Source organism: Corvus kubaryi, unplaced genomic scaffold (genome assembly GCF_017639235.1).
Source record: "Corvus kubaryi isolate FWS band 111438036 unplaced genomic scaffold, C.kubaryi_AGA036_p1.0 61897, whole genome shotgun sequence".
NCBI lineage: Eukaryota > Metazoa > Chordata > Aves > Passeriformes > Corvidae > Corvus > Corvus kubaryi.
This window is the reverse complement of record NW_024581424.1, coordinates 42549-52578: the sequence shown is the minus strand read 5'-3', so window position 1 is coordinate 52578 and position 10030 is coordinate 42549. Positions and strand designations below refer to the sequence as shown.

At 40.3% G+C, this 10030-nt stretch overlaps 1 long non-coding RNA gene across 5 annotated transcripts in view; it reads left to right on the top strand.

Moving 5' to 3' along the window:
• Positions 1-11: 11 nt before the first annotated feature.
• LOC121672407 overlaps positions 12-10030 on the top strand; it is a 52509-nt gene continuing 42490 nt past the window's right edge. For all 5 annotated transcript variants that reach the window (XR_006018870.1, XR_006018871.1, XR_006018867.1 and 2 more), the window contains exon 1: positions 12-260. This is a non-coding gene — a long non-coding RNA (uncharacterized LOC121672407). The remainder of the gene's footprint in view (positions 261-10030) is intronic.

Here is a 10030-nt window from a genome sequence, read left to right as displayed (position 1 = left end):
GTGTGTGTGTGTGTGTGTGTGTGTGTGTGTGTGTGTGTATCCCCATGGGTGACAGGGACGTCCGGGTGGGGCTGTGAGCCGGTCTCCGCTCCCCTCGGTGCTTCAAGGGAAGCCGCAGCCAGTTGAGCCGGGGAGGAGCGGAGACCCCTGCGGGAGCCACTCCGGCGCCGTTAACCCTCCTCTCCCTCTGCCTTTCCCCGCAGGTGCGGCCGCACCGTCGAGGCCGGAGGCGCCACGGGAGCAGCGAGGGCTGCAGGCAGGTGAGAGAAGCGACGGGCATTCCCCACACCCCCGGGGATTCCTCACACGGGGCCCGCCCGAAAGCCGAGGAACCGTCCAGGTTCTCGGCTGCTGCCATTCCCTCAGACCCCGGTGCTGGTTACAGCCAGGCTCGGCCTAACACAGCACTAGGCCACAGCTGCCCCCGGACCCCCAGCGCCGACAGGGTCCCAGGCAGCACCTGCTGCCCCCAGGCACAGGCAGCAACCTCATCGCACACGGGAGAAAGCCCAGGATGGTGGAAGGGAGGTCAGGGCATTGAAACAGGGGGGCAAATCCATGTAAAGTTGATACAAATTGTATATAAACAGGCTGTCGTGGATTTCTAGTGAAACCTGTCGTCTTAAGGAGGTGGGGAAGAAAAAAAGTTAGTGAGCATTTGCCTAAAATCTCCTTACTTCCCTCATCTTTCCTTCTTTATTCACTAGTTAACACTCTTCCACTTCATGGTTAAATGCATTGTCTGCTGTCTGCAGTTCTCGTAGTTTTTGTCTGGTAGATTTCTTTCTTTTTTCTTCTTCTTTTTTAATCCACCATCCTTGAGACAGCTAGTACAAATTACTGTCTACCACTATAGTCGTGAGGTAGAAAATCAAGAGGCAAATTAACTGATAGCACATGTTTTAAAAGAAAAAGGACCCTCTCCCAGTAAAACAACCAAACATATCCTTGTTTCAGTCTTGTTTAGCCATTGTCCCCTGCTCTGTTTCCAGACATGGCAATTTTAGAGAAAGATGAAGTACGTTCCAGTTACAAAATGAAAAGTTTATAGATAAGTAACTACATAAAAGTTTTTTTACATTTTGAATTTTGAATTCATTTTTCATATTTTGAATTTTAAATTCAATTTATGAGTAAATGAAATACACAGAGGAAGGCTTTTTGCAAGAAGTCCATTTTTGTCTTTTTATTTTGGCATCTAATTTCTTGATGGACATTATCTGCCCACAAATTGCGGTGGACGATTTGCTGTAGAACAACAAAAATATCTTTCTTCAGAAAGCTGCCATTATGGGCAGGTGTCTTCAGAGGTTAGGAGCTCCTAACCTGCCACCTGACTTACGTCAAACACTCCTTTAGGACCCATAAATCTTAGCAGTGCTTTACTGGTATCAGCTCGTTTGCCACCATAGTAGACAAACTCTGCTTACTTAAAGATATGAAAGAAAAGCAGCTTCTCGTAGCCAAAGATGGGTAAGGCCTGCTAGAGCCTCGAGTACATGCGACTCCTAGACTAGCATTTAATCTGCCCCAAAAGAGGATGTGTCAAATACTAAACTAGTACTACTCTTGAGGTTTCTTAAAAGGTCAAGGCATACATTGCTAGGAGCGGGGGGTCAGTGCATGTTAATTTATGTCTGTTACTGCACTTAATACAATTATACAAAGGCTAAGGGCCTATGAATAGAACTGCTGCTTAAGGCCTCAGCCTCCTGTATTCCTGTCAGTTAAGGGCTGAGAAATACCTCCAACCATCTGTAAAAAATTGCTTTGTGAATACGGGCCTCATGAAAAAATGATTTAACACTCTTACCCTACCCTCCTTCTACCCTCCTTCTCCCCCCAGTTTTTATTAGTATTTGAATCTTTTACAGATCATCTGCACATCAGTTCTCATTCTTTCTCTTTTAGATGTGTTACCACAAATATATTTGGCTATAATGTTTGCATTAGCTGTAGTATGCTGCCATCTCATTTCTGGATGTAGAGATTGCTCTTATAAAGGACTCATGTAAATTACCTTTTATTTGTATTATTATATTTTCAGACAAGTTGTGTAGTGGTTGTTTTTCATGTAACTTTCAGTAACTATCAAGCCTTGTTGAAACACTAGATGTTTTTAAATATATGTCTAAAGGGGCTTTTCCTATAAATTAAAATAAGTATCTTTCAGCTTTTCTGCTACAGGGCAGGTTAATTCAGTTGATGTTATGTTGTTGCCCCTCTCCCCCCCCCCCCCCCAAAAAAAAAAAAGGACAAAAAGTTATTATTTCTCTTTCTTTTTCTGAAATATTTTATGGGAACTACTTATGGACTACTAAATAGGGTTTTTTGACTCACTGGCAGTGTCTACAGAAGTGTGTTTTGTCAAAATGTTCCCAGTGTTATCATCACGGGTTTAGCATGACAAGTGGAAGTGTCCTGATAACCAGTTATGCAGTTAGTAGTGCTTGCAGCGTGCTTAGCTGACACTGCGTTTATCTAACGTTGAGAGTGGGAGAGTGATACCCCAATGAAGCCTAATTAGCAGTAGAAATGGTAGGAAAGGTTGGCAGATTTATGGTACTGCAGACATGATATGGAGTCTGGGGGAAAACACAGGATGTAGACTTCCCAAAGTTCAGAGAGGAGCACTGCAGCAGCCAAACTTAGTCTGAAATGACACGATGCTATTTCTGTTTGTAAATATAATCCATTTCCATTTGTAAATATAAACAGCAAAGAGCAGCATTGTCCATGGACTTTGTTTGGAGCAGGGAGAAGCTGCACCTAATTTAAATACATTCAATTTTCTGTGTAAGTGACCAAGTAATGTTCAGAGCAGTACACAGAGGCACAGGGTTGGCTGCATACATGCACAAAAAGTACATATGCATGTGAATATAAAATGGAATTATTTTCTAGCACTTTGTTTTAATTCTGGGTAGTCAAGCTTATTCATTTGTAGAAGAGAGTTACAAAACTAGTCCCTGTGAAACTCAAGGTTTCCACTTAAATTAAGAAGTGACACCTGTGTTTCATAGCATATTTGATGCTGTTGTTCAGGAGGGTTTGGAAGGATGATAGAAGATGCTTTATTAATTTTTCTACATGCACATGGAGAAATGCATGACGGTAGCAGCATGACATGAGTCTCATTTCTAATACAGTTTTAGTCTCCGTAGAACCTCTCTGGGGTTAGTAGACACCATCTACTCCACGTGGCCACAGTCCAAATTCCAGCACAGCTCAAGTGCTTCCCGTGACCCATGTTCCTGTCTGTGTGCAGGTAGTCACAGGCTGACCTGTAAGTGTGGTGACAAGGACACGCATTCAGGCACTGGTGGTACCTGTGCTGGTCACCAGGATGCAGCATCAACTTCTGCAGGAGAAAAGAGATGATTCCCTCGACTCGAGTGGGAGGAGAAATGTGCCCCCTGTGTTTGTCAATGAGTTGTAGTGTCTTTAGTGCTAATGTCTAGGCACCACGTAGTTCTCTTCCAGCCAGGCATAGATGGGAGACGTGAGAGGAAAAGGGAGATGAATTTAATTTTCTCTTTATTTTATTAGAGGATTCCCTCATCCCCAAAGCTCATTCTCTGAATTTGACAAATCCATGCTCTCCCATTGCAGCAGCTCTGTCTCCTGGGAGGTGGCCAGGCTGTCTTCTGAAGTCACCCACTTTGTTCACCAGTGGAGGTACTGAAGAGGTTATTGTCACCTTCTCCCCACAGCTGAAAGTGGGCAAGTAGTTTTTAAAAAGGGCTTAGAGAATTGTGAGTTTCTAGGCCAAGAAGATAGTAAACAATTTACTAAGAATAAATTCAGGGTGTGCCCTGGAAAAGGTGTTCCATCATCCCTTATTTTCAGCAAGCTATAAGTAAACAGCATGGGATAATGCCAAGCTAAATAACATAAGCTATCATGGGTTTCTGCCCGAGTGGACAAGGTTCATTTGCCTGGGAAATCTGAAAATTCTCAATTTGTGTGCAAACCTCTCTGAAAAGGCGAGTTGCAAAAAAAAATTCTTCTGAGAATTTGATTGTTTTAAATGATGCCTTTTCAAAATGACTGCAAGGTTGAAGGAAAAAAATGGAAAGCAGTGGGACACTGCCATGGAGAAATTACATCCTTTTTAAAGGATGTGATTCTTCCATTTTTGTTCTCTTTGTATTATCTGCCCTCATGTGAATGTTTTTACCGGAGAGGTGTGGGAGGCAGAAAGCACTGCCAAATCAAGGCCCACCACACCCTTGAGTTTTTAGCTTTACTGAAGAAAATAAGGTTATTTTCCAACAGAGGAACTGGGACAAGCACTGGGAAAACGTGCTGTTGTTCAACTCATCACAGCATAGTCCCAGCTGTATAGATGTAAGTCAGCCTGTGCTAGTGTCCACCCTCACTGCAAGCAGGAGGGAAAGGAGGAAGTGGCCTAGAAGAGAGGGCATTTGATCTTGCACTGAGTGGATGGCACACAGTGTCCACTCCGGAAAAAACATCAGCATTTCCTGGGAGAGGAATAAAGACAAAAAAGGCCAGTTAATTAGGAGAAGGGCTGGGGAGACGTGTCCAGCAGCCATGACACTATCAATTATTTAACTTCAATATATAGCAATATATAGAATACATAGTCAGCGGTGTTAATTTAACAGAAGTACCCTGAGCTGCAAACACCCAAAGAAAGACACAAAAGCCAACACAGAAACATCTCAATGCCTTTGTCTTTCTCTTCTGGTAGGTCTGGCTGGGTGACTCAATAAAATTCTGCATGTCTGGCGTAGCTGCCCTTGTCCTTAGCGGCGAGCTGATGCCAGGTCTCTCTCTATCACTTTCTGGTTTCTTTTCTAAATACCTTTAATTATATTGTTTTAGTTATTTTTTCAGCATGTGTTCACATCCTCTGTTTTGTCACAATAAAAATGGCCAGTGATTTAAGAGAAGACCTATTTGTCTGTTAAGAAAATGTGAAAAATCCTAACATACCTGTTAGAAGTTCCTGGCTGTGCCAATACTTTTGCCAGTTTTGATGTGAACATATACTCATTGCTAATTTGCTGTTTGTTGGTCCATCTCCAGTGCAAGGATGGTGCAGTGAGGGCTTCCCTGCCTGGGCACAGTTCTTAGCCTTTGTCATAGACCTGCTCCTGTGGCCTCTTGCTCCTCAGAGAGTCTCCAGCCCATGTGTCCCAAGCATAAGGCTAGGCGTAATTCGTGGTTGGAAAAGAAATTGGATTTCTTCTCGACGTAGAAAGAGAGGGACAGACGACATGACTTTGGGGGGGTGTTGTTTTCTGACAATATATTTGATAACTCTCTTTTCCTTCCAAATCAGGATTTATGAAGCCAAAAAAAGAAACAAATTAGCAGAGTGACAGGTAGGCTTTTTAAAAAGATCTGTCCACTGTTGGTTCCAGACTCACCCTCATCAAAGCAACACTTCTCAGCCACTCTCCTTACCCTCACAGGAACATGTGCTGGGGAGGCATGGTATGGCACAGGTAGAGAAATGACTAAACGCAGCTCATGGTGGGAACGTGGCAAGACAGTTCTCATTTTTCCTCTTTCAATCCTCCCTCCTTTTAAAAAAAAAATAAATTCCTAGTCTTCCCTTATTTTTATTTTATTGTTCCTTCTTCTTCTTTGTCCTGACTCAGGCACATGCACACTGTCTCTCTATTTTCCTTCCATTGTGTCTCCCAGATTCACCCACCTCCATGGACACCTGTTCCTGGAAAGGGCCCTCAGCTGCTTCCCCTGCTACACTGCTCCTCCCACCTTGTTTCCCACAATGCACACAAGATGAGTGCTCCTGGTGAACACAGGAGGTGAAAATTGCGAGTCAGGCCAGAAGGCAGAGGAGTGAGCCTGAGCAGCCAGTTCAGCAGATGTGATCAGTAGCTGGCTTGGCCACTGTTTTTGGGCACTTGGCGTTTACAATGTTCATCATGGATGCAGAGTGCACAGGCATCAGGGCCTGTCAATGTAAGTGTGAGAAACCTTCCCCTCACCTGCTGAGTTTGGTGTTAGGGTTCCTCACCTTAATTGCTTTGTAGGTAAATTAGAGTGGTGTGTGCTCCACAGAGTTGATGTGGACTTTACAGGCAGTTTAGAAAGGAATTATCTATTTGCAGTATGTTGCAGATGATGATGGAAGTTACAAGGCATAGAGGGGAGCACATGCTCCCTGCTTTATGACAAGTTGAGGCAAGAAAGGATGGGAAGGAAGAATGCATTACACAAAAATAGGATTTATTGACATGTATTACACATTTTTATGTGGAGTTTCATAATTAACTCTGTGTGTATGTTCACGTGCATATGTTTTTTTTCACGCAGTTGTACCAAAAGGCCAACCTAACTGAACCAAACTAAGAAAAACAGGAGGAAGAGGAAACCCCCCAACTTTACACTACTGATTTCTACACTGAACTGTTTGAGTCCATATACTGGCATGCCTCCCACACCTTCATCTCTGGGCTTTATTAAGAAGTTGAAGGACTTGTGTAAAGCGTGACTTAAAAAGCCAGAGTGCCGAGTCACGCAGCTGAAACATTTGGGAGCTCTGCTCATCAGGCTTGCAGTATAAGGAACATTATGTTGAAAAGTGACCCTCGAAGTAGTCTTGAAGGACCTATGACAATGAATTTTTAAAGTCATATGTTTTTCTTTAAAAAAAAATAGAGAAGTACATTTGTGAAAAGGAAAAAAAAAAAAAAACCTCAACCATCTTTTGGGTTTAAATTAAATTAAAAAACTTTATAGTTAACATTAAAAACCAAAAGCAACTGCTTTTTGTTAGTACATGAAAGCAAGGAGGCAATATGGCTAGAACAGGAAGATAAACAATTGATCTTCAAGGTTGTTGGGTTACTTTTTACTGGCCAAACTGAATGAAATGCAAGAATAAAGAGCCTATAAAATGGGAAATCAGGATTTCCCCTTGTTTATTTGTTTTTTTTTTTTTAGTTTCTCCAAGTGCTTTCTGCTTTTGCTTTTAAAAAAAAAGAATATCAGGAACCATGACATTTTTACATAATAATTTTAAATTTATGTAATAATTTTAACTTATTATAACAATTATACAAGGTACATTTTTTACTTCTTCTTTAGTTTTTCTTACCCAGTACTTGTGACTATATAAATCTTTGTATGTGCATGGACAGATGTGTATGTGCACACGTGGACATATCTTCAAATACAGGTACATGCAAGTCCATAGTAGAAGTAATAAAGGCAAAATGTGATCCCTTTCTTGCTAGGTATAAGTTTTGCAAAAAATTGAAGATGGTTTACTGATCCAGAGGCTTTAATGTACACTGAGAAAATTATAGTTCATTTCATAAATATTTACTAACTTTTTAAAGGCCTATTCAGTATTAATTATGCTGAAGTACAGGGCAGATTATTTTATTATATCACAGTTCATGGAGTCGAGGACATTTTAAAAAATAATGTTTATTGACCAGTGACTGCCTGCATTTCTGCAATTTCCACTCAGGTGTTTTTTTTAATACCAATTTTAACTATTTAGTCAAGAAAATATTTTCTGGCTGTTTGCATTCACCAGCAGTCTGTTGCAATTCAAAGCTTGGTACGTAGGTTGCAAACCCAGCAGCTGTTTCTTGAGAAAAGTAACTACATCCTGATCCAGCAAGGGCTTTCCTCTTCCAAGCAGACTTCTAACAGGACTTAGCCTGACCACAACAGGGCTTCTCACAGCAGTAAATGCTGCAAAGAGACACAGATGCTTGCAGGGAAAGGCCTTTTGTTTTGCACTACTGCATCTGAGGTTTTTTTTCTCATCCTTTTCACAATGGGTAAAAATATCTTGCTTGTGTTGAAAATCAAGCTCTTGCTGAATTTTGCTTTACTTTTAATTGTCCAGTTACAGAAGTGGGATAAAGACCTTACAGCCTCCCTGAAGGATCCTGGTCTCTGAATGTCTATTTTTTTGTCAGTTTGAACAGTTTCCATAGGATGTAGTTTTGGCATTGTGTTACTGGCTATCTGTTCCCATGCTTGGTAAACCTATTAGCAATAGATATTCTGGCTTTATTAATTCACTGCCCCATGCTACGTCTACTCCAGGGCAGAGGGACTATTCAAAGCCCGAGAGGAATATTTTGGTTTCTAGGTCCTTTCTGATTAGGTTGTCAAAATAAAAGAGTAGGGGTATTTTCTTTTATCCATTATTTTTAATTTTTTAATTTTAATTTTTTTTTATAACACTAACAATTATTGCCTGGCAACTGAACAGAGACTTTCCAAACTTATATCACACAAACCATTTCTACCTTGCTTGTTTCCTTCTCTGATTATTCACAGTCATACTAAGCCTTTCTCAAGATAATGGGCTTAAAAAATATATGTATAATGCAGCTCCCAATTTGAGAATGGAGATCCTGCAGTATAGCACTCAGTAAACAAAATGTTACCAAGTACTGTCATGCCAATAGGTTTACAGATTCCTAAATGAACATGACTGCAGAAACTCTTGTAACCTGCTATACTATATCTTTTTGCATAACACCTTCATTTACTTTCCCATATGGTTTGTGAGATTATGGAGTCAGTTCTGCTCCTACAGTGAGGCCATTAGTAAAACTCCTTTAGACTCGTATACAAAAAGTCCTTGTTCAAGAGTGATAATTTCTTATTCTGAAGTTATTTGACCTCTTCTTTTGAGGCATATTCATCCCTTTTGTTTATTTTTTTCAGTTTATATATATTTATGTACAGTAGAATGTCATGGTTTGGGTATTTTAATTGCTGCGCAAATTTAAAAAGCAGATATTACATGCAAGAAAAACAATCTTAGAAAAACAATCAGAAAAATCTGATGACGTTGAAATGGAAGAAAACATTGTGCATAAAGTAACATTGCATTTAATCTTTGTCTTTTCAGATTAATTTGGGTGTTCTGATGTATAAAAGTCCACAGTCTGTCCACTCCCAGCCCCCACATTGTCTAACACCCATGTAACCCACTGGTACCACATATGCATGTCCCCCTGTATTCCCCATATGCTGTAGATGAAATTTTAGCTAACATTGTCTCAATTAAATAATGGTCATTGCTTTTCACTCTTATTAACTAAATAAGTCTTTTGGCTCATTCCTTTTAGAGGAATTTCTTGTATAGACTTGAACTGGTAGAATAGAACTCTGTATGTGGAGGACTAGGTATATGGGCATGTATGTAGGCATAAGTGCATTAAAAATACAGGAAAAATATAGCAACTTAAAATAACAAATAGAATCAAATTAATCTGTCCCTAGGTCATTTGTTTTTAAGGCATTTGGTTAGAATAATAGAATTTTAATTTGTTCATGAAACTGCAGTATAGTTCTCCCATACAGTGAAACAGCTATGTTGGAGAGGGATTTCACAAAGAGTTGCTTTGAAAATATGTTTGAACATACCCGTCTATAAAGTGCATACCTAGTCCTTACCAAGTTTAACCAAATCTGATCCAAATCCCACTGAAATTAAGGGCTTTTTTTTAACCGAATAGGAATTGTATCAGTCCCTTCAGTAGCCTTGTTTATTTGAGGGTAACAGCTGTCAGGATTTCTCCGTGTGTGTGTGTGCATGTGTAGCTATGTAAATTTTATTCATGTATCATCATATAGAAAAACCCCATATGTTTTGTGTAGTTTTACTGTGGCTTTGTGCATGTATTAGGTAGGCACATGTCCATGAATTAGTACATGGGAAGAGTTGTGTTGCAGTGGTCTCCTCTTTATGCTCAAGTATTTATTTTTTTTATATCTGGGAGACAGCCATCATCTAACCTTCAATGGGGAAAATGGCAGATGAATTTTTGCTGGTTTTTTCCATTTTAATTTGTCCTTGAAGGTCAAAATTATTTTGGTGATCACTTCATGTCACGATTTTTATTTGGAAACAGACTGTAATGTCTCTGGCACAAGGACTGAGAACTTAAGAACACATATCTGAAGTGTCTAACACATCAGAAGAGATTTTTTTTTCCCCACTCCATAGTGGTAAAGCAAATATGGGCCAATACCTGCTAATTTCATTATCCAA